Genomic DNA, 12,649 nt, shown 5'->3' on the forward strand with positions numbered 1-12,649 from the left:
CAGCAATGAGTCTTTTCTCAGCACCTTGTATAAAGGAGTTCTACCTAAGATAAGGATGCTTCTTGATACAGCCTCCAATGGTAACTTCCTCAAAAAAAATGTGGAAGAAGGCTGGGAGTTGGTAGAGAATCTAGCTCAATCAGATGGGAATTATACTAAAGACTATGACAGAACAGTAAGGTTTGTCTCCAATGATCAAGAGGAGAAGTACAAGAAGGAGTTGAAAGTAGTCAATGAGAAGCTAGATAGAATTCTACTCAGCCAAAAAAAGACCATTAATTTCATTGGTGAAGAAGACTCTCAAGTTCAAAAAGGAGACAGGGAGTTTGCTGAGTTGTGCTACATGCAAAACCAAGAAGGCTTCAAGGGTTACAATCAAGGAGGAGGATTCAAGCACAACAACATCTCCTATAGAAGCACCAATGTAGCCAATCCTCAAGATCAAGTCTATCCACCTCAACAGCCCCAACAGAAAAACAACTATGCACCCAAGCAACAACACCAAGGGTTCCAGCCTCAATTGTGTCCCCCTCCAGGGTTTCAGGCCTCCCAAGGCCAAGAACCATATTTGAGAGCTATGATGCAACAAATTTTGCTTGGGCAAGCCAATGGGCAGATTGAGGATGCAAAGAAGTTTTCTGAGCTGAATCAAAAGCTGACTTCCCAGTATACTGATCTCAACATGAAGTTTGAAGGTCTCAACTCTAGAGTGAAGTATATGGAGAGCACCCTTGCTTCTACTTTAGCTCCAAAGCCTAATCAACTCCCTGGAAAAGCAGTTCAAAGCCCAAGGGAGTTGATAACTCTCTAATTTGCATGTTTTTAGCATCCCTTTTTGTCCATATTTTGCATTGTTCATACCCTTAACTTAGCATTTTTAGGTCATTAACTGTAGGAATTCACTTTTAGACCATTTAGGGTGTTGCATTTTTGCATTTGCATGTTTTGGATGAAAACAGGTGCTAAAGAGCCTAAAATGGGGAAAAACAAGGACAAACCCGAGCATGTACCCGAAGGAGCCATCGAGCTGGAAGAACAAGTCCAAACCCCAACACGATCGAGGAGGATCCAAGAGTCGGAAGAACAACCCGAAGATCTACCCGAGGAGTAACCCGACTTCACCCTCGTGTACGCCATCGAGTAGACTATCGGGCAGGTCTGGGAAGCTAGGTCAAAGGGGTTTCCATATATAAATCCCTCCTCTCGTAGCTCACAAACGAGGACGCCGCATACCCTCAAACCAGAGAGCGAGAGCTTCTGTGAGAGAACTGAGCGACTCAAACACTTCTCCCTTTTGTTTTAGATTTTATTTCATAAATTTTTATCATTTCTTTAGATTTCTATCCTGTATTCTCTCTACTCTACTCTACCGTTTATTATACTGCAATTTTCGTTCTCACTTGTTGTTTTGTTTCTTGTTACTATGTCCGAGTAGTGTAGTAAAGTTTCTAGGGATGGGATAGATGATTTTGTGTTCTTGATCGGTTAGGATGTCTTAGTTGATTGTGTATGTTTAATAGATTTACTTCTAGATTGGTGTTCTTAATGCTGTCAACAGACCGAGAGGTTGAGATTAGATCTAGGGCGTTTTACCACCGAGAGGTGTAGATGAGATGCTTGAATCAACGAATGCTAGAGGTTTACTCACTTAGCCTAAGAGATTAGATGAGTAAGGGGTTTACTGACAATAATGAATCGGATCTTAATGCCTGCTTGGTCATGTTTCTCCAACGAGAGTTGGGTAGGGTAGTGATCAAGGTTGATTGTTTCTAGTGCGAAGTGTGTTAACAAGATTTTAGAGATTCATTGTCTAGGAAATATTTGCTTGAGGCATGTAAGGCATCTGTACTGGTCAAGGATACTTAGGAATCGATTACCCCATCCTTAGAAGCTTTCGTATTTCAATTGCTTGCATTTTCTTTCATCACTTGATCTCTTACCCGATCAGGTACACGATAACCTGCATCGAGTAACCCCTCGAGTTGTTCATATTTCATTTGCGTACTCGATCACTCCACCCGATCCTGTACTCGAATGCTTGCATCGAGTGCTTAGGTTGTGTGGTTCTTTGTTTACTTTCTTTTCTTTTATCACTTTAGGATTGTTAGTCTAAAACCCTATTTGCTTGGCTTGATTTTCACTGTTCTGATTATATCCTTCCTGCTAGCAATAAACAACCATTTGGATTGATAACCCTTTGTACTACAACTGCATAGGGAATTGATACCCTGGGTGAAAACCTGTCTATCAATTTGGCGCCGTTGCCATTTGGTTGATTTCATTTTGCTACGTCTAGGATTTCAGCACTAGCTAGATCAAGTTCTTTTGTTTAAATTGGTTCACAATCTGACTTGTGTGCTTTCGCTCTTGTTTATGTTGGAAACTTTCCAGTCAAGATAGGAGAAGCTAGAATCCCAACTGATTTTGTGATCATGAGCATGGACCATGAGCCAGAGATCTACAATATTGATGAAGAAATAAAACTCGAAATCTTTATATCTTGAAAGTTATGAAACCAACAAAATACAATAATCTAGTCTTTTCTCTCTTAAAACAAGTACAAGATCTAAGAAAAATAAAAGTGCAAAAAGAATAATTCCCAAAAGGGTAAAAACTAGGTTTAGAGAATATCTAAAAAAGCTGGACTCTTTTGGTGGCTGCAGGTACAAGGCTTTATATAGGAGAGGGAGTGGAAGCCCTAAAAATACTAAAAGACAAAATAGTAAACGGCTCGGTCAACTCGACCTGTGCTCGATCGAGTGGCAGGTCGAGCTGGCTTCTCTCGTGCATTCTCCACTCGGTGGAGTCCTCCTCAGCACACGGTCGAGTGTCTGGTCGAGTGTGCGGTCGAGTTGGACTCCGGACCTTGTTGTTTCAGCCTTAATTCTCTTGGCTTCCCTTCATGATTGCTTCACTTCTCCTCAGCATTGCTTCCATGCTCCTTAAGCTCCAAAATCACCTGTTTATGCATGAAAAGATGCAAATGCAATGCAAGTAAACTCTAATGCATGATTGGTCCTAAAGCTACACAATAATAGTCAAAATGGATAGCAAAAGATACAAAAGATGTGAATATATTAAGGGAAAACAAGGTAAAATATATGAACATCAACACCCCCAAACTAATTCTTTGCTTGCCCTCAAGCAAATAAGCAAGATATAAGAAGGTAAGTTAGATTTGAAAGTGGGATCTCAGCTCCTAAAGCTTGCAAATAGACCATCTAGAATCAATGTCCAAGTTACTAATAATATGATGCAAGTTGAATGAGCTGTACTTAAAGACTTTAGACAAGCATATCACAACCTTTACTGATTTGAGCCTTAGACATCCACATGCATTCAAATCATCCATTTCCTTTAACGTTCATTAATCAAGAACATGAATCAATTCTATGCAATGCTTAAACTCATTTGGCTTGGGGATAAAGGTTTTGAGACAATGATGGTCTCTTTTTAGAGTGGGGCTTATCAATATCAAGGTTCTCTCATGAAAATAGATTGAGCTTTAGAAGAATGCTAAAGGTAAAAACACCTAGACACATACAAGAATAAAACCTTGTCTACCCAAAGGCACCCAAAGTGTTTATCCTAGCAATTTAAACCCAAATGATCCTAGTGCTACCCTTTACTTCTTCTTTTCTCTTTCACCCTTTTCTCTTTTTGGTTTTCAAGTCTTAGGAGAGGTTTCTTATTTGATCTATCTAGTGGGATGGGAGATTCTTACTTATTTGCTATGGTTCTCTTTTCTTCTTTTCCTTAAGACATACAAGCATTTTGCTAGACTTTCCTTTTCTTTCTTTTCCTTTCTTTAGCTAGAACCATTTTCAACAACATTTTACTTCCCATCCTTTCACTAGACTTTGTTTAAACTCAATCTCCTCTTAAAGACTCTACCCTTTTTCTTTCTCTTTTCTTTCTTTTCTTTTTATAACAGCCAAGTCCCAAACCCAACAAGTGAACCACCTAGTCCTATCTAGCTTGAAAAATGCAAACTAGAACTACACAAGGTCTTACTCTTGTCAGTTCAAACCTAACACTTTCTACCAAGCTCAATCCCAAAAATAGGCCTCACATACTCAAGAATAAACATGGCTTGAAAGAAAGGTTTGGTTAAGGGTAAGGGAACTGATTCTTAATGAGGAAATCAGCTACTTGGATCAAAAAGAGTGGTAAAAAGGAGAAAGATGATCCAAGTATGTATATGGTATCTATGAGTTTAAAGCAATGCACACATTGATAATTATAAGTCAATATTAGGCTCTTATTAGTAGGAAATGGTTTCAAATCTCAACATGCTTCAATTTAGACCAAATGCAATGCAGGAATTCAAGGCTTGGTTCAATCTTATGCTTTTAACTACTCAACTAGCATCAAAGTATTATTAACTTGGGCATTGATCCTAGTCTAGTGAATAAGCAAGCTAACAAGGAAAAACTCATCATAGATCTCTAATGCAAATATTATACAATCCTACATGAAACATGCTAAACAAGATCCTAATATGCAATGCAAACTACATGAACACTCTTTTTTTATAAAGATTTTTGCTAAAATTTTTCAAATTTTTAGGGTTTTTCTATGCCTTAGATGCTTATGCAAATACTAATATGAAGATGCTAAAAATTTGAAATAAGAACACAAAACACAACATCAAATGCTATCTCAAACCCTCCCCCAAACTTAAATCACACAGTCCCCTGTGTGAAAGAAATTTGTAAGAGGATTCAAGATTAAAAACAAAACACAACTATAAAATGCAATGATATTTACAAGTGAAGGTGATGGTGGTACCTTAGGGATTATGGAAGAAGTTGTCCACATCCATCTGCATGCTGTCCTAGGAGTAGTTGGGGTCTTGTTGGTGACTTGGAGATGGAGTTTGGGGCAGCTCGATGATGGCGATCGACCGTGACTCAGTCGAGTGGGTGTCCGAGTGGGGGGGTCGAGCTGGACCGCGTGTGTCCGTTACCTGTCCCTTCCTCTTCTATTCAGACTCCTTTGCTTCCCTGATCATGAAAACACTAAAGAAAAAATCAAAATACCAAAATTCCAAAGCAATATATACAGGGATACCTTAGGGACTTCCTCCCTGGTGAGCTTGTTTAGAGTCACTAAGCTTGACTTTGGTTTCCTTCTTAGACTTGTTCTAGGTACCAAGGAGGTGATGAAATCCTCCCTGGAACCTCTTGGTCACTGTGAAGTTGATCCTTGATCACCTCACCCTTAGCACACAAACCATATTTATTCTTAATTTTGAGCCTTGGTCTTGCTTTCCTCAAAGACCTCTTGCTTAACTTAACTTGGAGATCTTCAACCATACTAGTCAACTCTTGAACTGACCTCTTAAGCTTTTCCACAGAATCTTCTTGAAGAGAGAGCTCAGCCTTTGGAGTTGCCTTATCACTTAAAACCTCTTGACCACCTTTGTCCTTGATAGTAAAAGGCTGATCATCAATGGTAGGAAGGTTGGTTGGGTTATAGATGTTGAACTTCATAACTATACCCTCAGCAATGTTCAAGGTCACAAGACCTTCCTTGACATCAATGACTGCTCCAACAGTAGCTAAGAATGGCCTCCCAAGGATGATAGGATCTTCAGGTTCTTTGTCCATCTCCAATACCACAAAATCTGTATGAACCCTTGCCTTCCCTATCTTGATTGGGACATTCTCCAACCTTCCAACTACTTCTCTGTTTGACCCATCAGCTAGGCATACATGGAGGTTGGTGGATTTGAAATCAGTTCTCCTAAGCTTTTGAGCTATGGAGTATGACATCACACTAGTTGAAGCTCCCAAATCACAAAGGCATTGGTTATAGTGGAGGTAACTGATTGTGCAAGGCAGATAGAATGGTCTTGGATCCTTAAGCTTAATTGGGATGATCAATCCTCCAAGGTTCTCAAGATCCTTCTCATCTTGAGCTTGAGCCGTCTTCTTTGACATATCAAGCAAAAAATCTCTATATAGAGGATAAGGTTCATACTGTTCCAAGGCATGTCCTCTCTCCTCTTCTTGATAAGCAATGATGATCTCTTGTATAGCCATCACTTCCTCTTGTTTCTCAACCACACTTCTTCCTTCAAAGCTTCCTCATCCTTTTGTTGCTTAGCCAACATCTCTTTTTTCTCAATTATTTCCCTTAATTCCTTGATCCTTTGTGCTTTGAAACGTCCTGGGAATGGTAGAGGTGGTTTGTAAGCAGGAGGAATGTACTTAGCAGGTTTAACAGCTCCTGATCCTTTAGCTCGATCGACCACTCGATCAGGCACTCGGTCGAGTGCTGGCTCGAGTACTTGGTCGAGTGCAATGTTGGATTCAGATTTCTCTGCACAAACTTCACTCAAAGCTTCAATAACTGACCAATCCTCCCCATCTTGAACATCATTGTCCTCAGTGACTTCCTCATTAGAGATATGGATGGCTTTTGCAGTGAACTCCCTTGGATTTTGAACAGCTTTTCCAGGGAGTTGGTTGGGTTTAGGAGCAGAAGTAGAGGCAATGTTGCTCTCCATATACTTCACTCTAGAGTTGAGACCTTCAAACTTCATGTTCAGGTCATTATACTAGGATGTGAGCCTTTGATTCAACTCAGCAAACTGTTTGGCTTCCTCAATCTTTCCTTGTGTTTGCCCAATCAACAACTATTGCATCATAGCTCTTAAGTCTTGTTCTTGGCCTTGGTTAGTCTGAAACCCTGGTGGGGGGCACAACTGTGGCTGGAACACTTGATGTTGTTGTTTGGGGACATAGTTTTGTTGCTGTTGAGGCTGTTGAGGTGGATACACTTGGTCTTGTGGATTCGCTACATTGGTGCTCCTATAGGAGAGGTTGTTGTTCTTGAACCCTCCTTGGTTTTAGCCTTTGAATCCACCCTTGTTTTGCATATAACAGAGCTCAGCAAATTCAGTCTCCCCCTCTTGAACTGGAACCTCTTCTTCACCAATGAAGTGAATTGACTTTTGTTGGCTAAGAAGGATCTTGTCAAGCTTCTCATTGACCATCTTCAAGTCCTTCTTGTACTTGTCCTCTTGATCAGTTGATGATGACCTTATGGTTCTGTCATAGTCCTCATTATAGTTGCCATCTGACTGAGCAAGATTCTCAACTAGTTCCCAGCCTTCTTCCACATTCTTGTTAAGGAAGTTGCCATTAGAGGCTGTGTCAAGAAGCATCCTGATCTTGGGAAGCACTCCTCTATACAATGTGCTAAGTAGGGACTCATTGCCGAAGCCATGGTGAGGACACTGAGTCTGAAATCCTTAGAACCTCTCCCAAGCTTCACAAAAGCTCTCATTGTTCCTTTGAGCAAACCTAGAAATTTCATTCCTCAATCTAGCAGTCCTTGCATTTGAGAAGAATTTTGCCAAGAAAGCCTTCTTGCAAGCATCCCATGTGGTTATTGATCCAGTAGGAAGAGTCTTCTCCCAAAGGTGTGCCTTGTCTCCAAGTGAGAATGGGAAGAGCCTCAACTTGAATCCATCTTCACTCACTCCATTAATCTTGGTAAGACCACAGATTCTGTCAAACTCATCAAGGTGATCAAGTAGATCCTCCATTGGCAACCCATGGAACTTGTTGGCTTGAATCATGGAGATCAATCCACTCTTGATCTCAAAATGATTATTGGGAACTGTAGGAGGCACAATACCAGATCTTTGGTTGTGTGTGTTGGGTGCATCTCCAGCACCAATGTGCCTAGGTCTCTGCTCATGGTTAGCTTGTTGCTCCATGATGACTTGATCCTCTTGCTGAACTTGAACTACTCTTCTTCTCTGATTTCCCAAACCCTTTTGCAGCCTATGGATGTTGTCAAGAGGCTTTTGAAGATTGTCTTTCCCCTTAGACCTTGTGTGCATCAACAGACACGAGTAAAGACTCGAACAGGTACACAGTTGAGCTCAGGCTCGTGTAGGCGGTCAAGGCGACTGGGAAGTGGTGTCCAAATAGAGACGGCTTCCGACTCGATCAGGTGCTCGTTCACTGCTCGGTCGAGTCGCGGTCGAGTTGTTGGTCGAGTTGTTGGTCGAGTGGGTACCTGAAACTCAAGACAACCCAGCAACAGAAGATTCGAATCCAGCAACTTCACAAGTGTATAAACAAACTTAATCTTAGACTAATATGGATCCTAAATGTCACAAAAACACACTCAAATAGGCAACAGCGCCAAATTGAAACAAGGTTTTTTATATAGTGTGGTGAATGATGATGAATGTATGCAATGGTGAGATATGAATGAATGGATGGTAAGGTGTTTCAATTCCCCTTATGCAGTTGCAGTAGAAGAGATGTCAATCCTATCTGAGTGTTTGTGAACAATTAAGACATGCATATGAGACTAAGTCAAGCCAAATGTAAAGGATGTTTGTCACTAACAATCCTATGATGAAAATGCAAAGTGCAGAAAGTAAAACTACAAGAACTAGATGCTAAATGTAAATGGAACAGAATGATTATGACTTATATGAAGCTAGAACAGAAATAGAAACTACAATAATGAACTAATGCAAGACAATAATGAACAGGACAATAAGTAAATGCAACAGAACTGCAAATAGAACGAGACTAGAAATAAGACAGGACAACTACAAATCATAAACCAAAGTTCTAGGGAAGAACTCGAGCTAGCACTCGATCGAGTGTAGATCGAGTGCAGGGTCGAGCTGGACTAAACGCAAAAACAGAGCAACACAATAAAAACAGAGCAATGCAAAAACTAATCAAACAACAAGCAAGCAACAAGATTAAGACTTAAAAATCAATAAACAAAGAAGGTCCTTAGGAGGAATTCATGGGCTGAACTAATCATTGTGGTTATCTAACTTGGTCAACAAATCTCAAGCAAACTTTGAGCTAATCTCTAGACATATAAATCTAAAAAAGTTTCATCCACTCTCATGGCAAGAAACAATCAAACCTATACATCTTTAGACTTGTTCTCACATAGTAAAGAGTCTACACAAGCAGGCATTAAGCAATACATCTCAAACCAAATAAGACCTCTAATCTCTTAGCAAGCCTCATGGTAAGCTTTAGATCTAGCCTTATCTATGCTTCTTAAACATTGGTGTGATGCTAAGATGCTTGAAATCAAACCCTACCTTCTCAGATATAGGATCAGCATTAAGAACATCTAGCCTAGAAGAGATCTACAACAATCAAGCTTGACCAAATCAAACAAACCACAACATTAATCCAGCCTAACCCATCCTCAAGATCCTAGAGAACTACTCACAAGAACACATGATGAACAAAGTCAAAAACATAGAAAAATACAAAACTTGCATCATTAGAAAGATGAAACAAAGATCTACAATATTGGAGAAGGAATTAAACTCGAATTCTCAATATTAAGAAAGTTATGAAACCAAAAATATTGAAGAATTTAGTCTTTTTCTCCTTAAAAACAAGTACAAGATCTAAGAAAAATAAAAATGCAAAAGGAATAATTTCCAAAAGGGTAAAAAACTAGGTTTAGAGAATATCTAAAAAGCTTGACTCTTTTGGTGGCTGCAGGTACAAGGCTTTTTATAGGAGAGAGAGTGGAAGCCCCAAAAATACTAAAAGACAAAATAGTCAACGGCTCGGTCAACTCGACCTGTGCTCGGTCGAGTGGCAGGTCGAGCTGGCTTTTCTCGTGCATCCTCCACTCGGTCGAGTCCTCCTCAGCACACGGTCGAGTGTCTGGTCGAGTGTGCAGTCGAGTTGGACTCTGGACCTTGGTTCTTCAGCCTTAACTCTCTTGCTTTTCCTTCATGATTGCTTCACTTCTCCTCAGCATTGCTTCCATGCTCCTTAAGCTCCAAAATCACCTGATTATGCATGAAAAGATGCAAATGCAATGCAACTAAACTCTAATGCATGATCCTAAATCTATGCAATAATGGTGAAAATGGCTAGCAAAAGATGCAAAAGATGTAAATATACTAAGGGTAAACATGGTAAAATATATGAACATCAGAAAACAAGGTAAAATATATGAACATCATAGCTTTAGGACTGTTCATGCATTAGAGTATAGTTGTATTGCATTTGCATCTTTTCATGCATAAACAGGTGATTAAGGAGCCTAAGGAGAATGGAGGCAATGCTGAAGAAGAATGAGGCTATCAAGAGAGGAAAGCAAGGAAGTTAGGGCTGAAGAACCAAGGTTCAGAGTTCCACTCGACCACCCACTCGACCAGACACTCGACCGTGTGCGGAGAGGGACTCGAACGAGTGGAAGATGCACAAGAGGAGCCAACTCGACCGGTCACTCGACTGAGCACCAGGTCGAGTTGGCCGAGCCGCCTAGTTATTTTGTCTTTTAGCATTTTTAGGGCTTCCACTCTTTTTACTATATAAGGCCTTGTACCCTGCAGCCACCAAGGAGTCCAGCTTTTTAGATATTTCTCAAACCTAGTATTTGCCCTTTTGGGAATTATTTACTTTTGCACTTTTATTTTCTTAGATCTTGTACCTCCTTGAAGGAGAAAAACAAGAGATTCCTCATATTTGTTGGTTTCATAACTTTCAAAATATTGAGAATTCGAGTTTGATTCCTTCTTCAATATGGTAGATCTTTGCTTTATCTTTCTATTGATGCAAGTTTCGGAATTTTCTGAGTTTATGACTTTGTTGTTCATCATGTGTGCTTGTGAGTAGTTGCTTAGGATCTTGAGGATGGGTTAGGCTAGATTGTGTTTGAGGTTTGTTTGATTTGTTCAAGCTCGATTATTGTAGATCTCTTCTAGGTTAGATGTTCTTAATGCTGATCCTACAACCGAGAGGGTAGGGTTTGATCTTAAGCCTCTTAGCATCACACCAATGTCTAAGGTGCAAAGATAAGGCTAGATCTAGAGATTTTCATTAGGCATGCTATGAGATTAGATGTCTTGTTTTATTATTGACTATAGATGATCTGTTGCTTAATGATTGCTTGTATAAGTTCTTTGCTTTGTGAGAACAAGTCTAGAAATATATGAACTTGATCGTTTTTGCCATGAGAGTGGATTAACCTGTTCTAGGAGATCATTGTCTAGAGATTAGCACAAGTTGTTTGAGATTTGTTGACCAAGTTAGATGACCTCAAATCATTAGTCCAGCCTATGAATCCCTCCTCAAGACCTTCCTTGTTTATTGATTTCTTAGCTTAAATCCTATTATTTCGTTGTTGTTTGATTCGCTTTTGTATTGCTCTGTTTTCCTTGCATTGCTCTGTTTCTCGCGTTTTTCCAACTCGACCCTGTACTCGATCTACACTTGATCGAGTGCTTGCTCGAGCTCATCCCCAGAATTCTTGTTTATGCTTTGTAGTTGTCCTGTCTCAATTCTTGTTTCGTTTTAGTTGCATTTCTGTTGCATTCACTTAGTATCTTGTTCATTACTTGCCTTGCATTAGTTCATTACTCGCATTACTATAGTTTCCATTTCTGTTCTTGCTTCATCATAGCTTTGATTATTCTGTTCTCCAATCTGAGTGTTTACATTTAGCATCTATCTTAGTAGCTTTTACTTTCTGCATTTTACATTTCATCAATAGGTTGTTAGTGACGAACATCCTTCATACTTGGCTTGACTTAGATATTTATGCACATCCTGATTGCTTGAAAACACTCAGATTGGATTGACACCTCTTATACTGCAACATCATAAGGGGAATTAAAGCACCATGCACTCCGTTCATTCATCATCATTCATATCTAATCATACCATATCACCACCAACAAAAAATATGTGTTTCAATTTGGCGCCGTTGCCCATTTGAGTGTGTTTTGTGAGAATTAGGATCAATAGAAGTCTAAGATTAAGTTCGTTTGTCCACTTGTTCGCTACTGATTTCGCTTCTTCTCCTGCTTGTCTGTGATTGAGTTTCAGGTACCAGCTCGACCATCCACTCAACCACCACTCGACCAAGTTAGTGATCGAGTACCCGATCGAGTCAGAAGCCGGCTACAAATAGACATCACTTCCTAGTCGACTCGACCACCTACTCGAGCCTGTGCTCGACCGAGTGCCTGTCCGAGTCTGTACTCGCGCCTGTTGATGCAAACAAGGTCCAAGGGTCATCACAATCTTCAGAGACTCCTAGATCACATCAACAGACCACCAAGGGACCTAAGACAACAGAGAACAAGGATCTATCAGGAACAAGAACAACAAGTGCTAATGGAGCAACAAGATCAACAAGCTCCAAGGGCAAGAAACATTGGTGCTGGAGATGCACCAAACACACATAACCAGAGAGCTGGTATTGTGCCTCCTACAGTAGCAAACAACAATTATGAGATCAAAAGTGGATTGATCTCCATGATTCAAGCCAACCAGCTCCATGGGTTGCCAATGGAGGATCCCCTAGACCACCTTGATGAGTTTGATAGGATATGTGGTCTCACAAAGATTAATGGAGTGAGTGAAGATTGCTTTGAGCTAAGGCTGTTCCCCTTCTCACTTGGAGACAAGGCTCACCTCTGGGAGAAGACACTTCCTACTGGAGCAATAACCACATGGGATGCTTGTGATAACACTCTAATTTACATGTTGTTAGCATCCTTTTTTGTCCATATTTTGCATTGTTCATACCTCTAACTTAGCCTTTTTAGGTCATTTACTGTAAGAATCAAGTTTTAGAGCATTTAGGGTGTTGCATTTCTGCATTTGCATATATTGGA

General features: G+C 40.1%; 1 non-coding gene across 1 annotated transcript; it reads left to right on the forward strand.

Annotated features, from left to right (window-relative positions):
* Positions 1–7,229: 7,229 nt before the first annotated feature.
* LOC147926954 (small nucleolar RNA R71) lies at positions 7,230–7,336 on the forward strand. The gene has a single exon (XR_015583158.1). It is a non-coding gene; the product is annotated as a small nucleolar RNA R71 (small nucleolar RNA).
* Positions 7,337–12,649: the final 5,313 nt, after the last annotated feature.

Source organism: Camelina sativa, chromosome 15 (genome assembly GCF_030686135.1).
Source record: "Camelina sativa cultivar CO46 ecotype springtype chromosome 15, ASM3068613v1".
Taxonomy (NCBI): domain Eukaryota; kingdom Viridiplantae; phylum Streptophyta; class Magnoliopsida; order Brassicales; family Brassicaceae; genus Camelina; species Camelina sativa.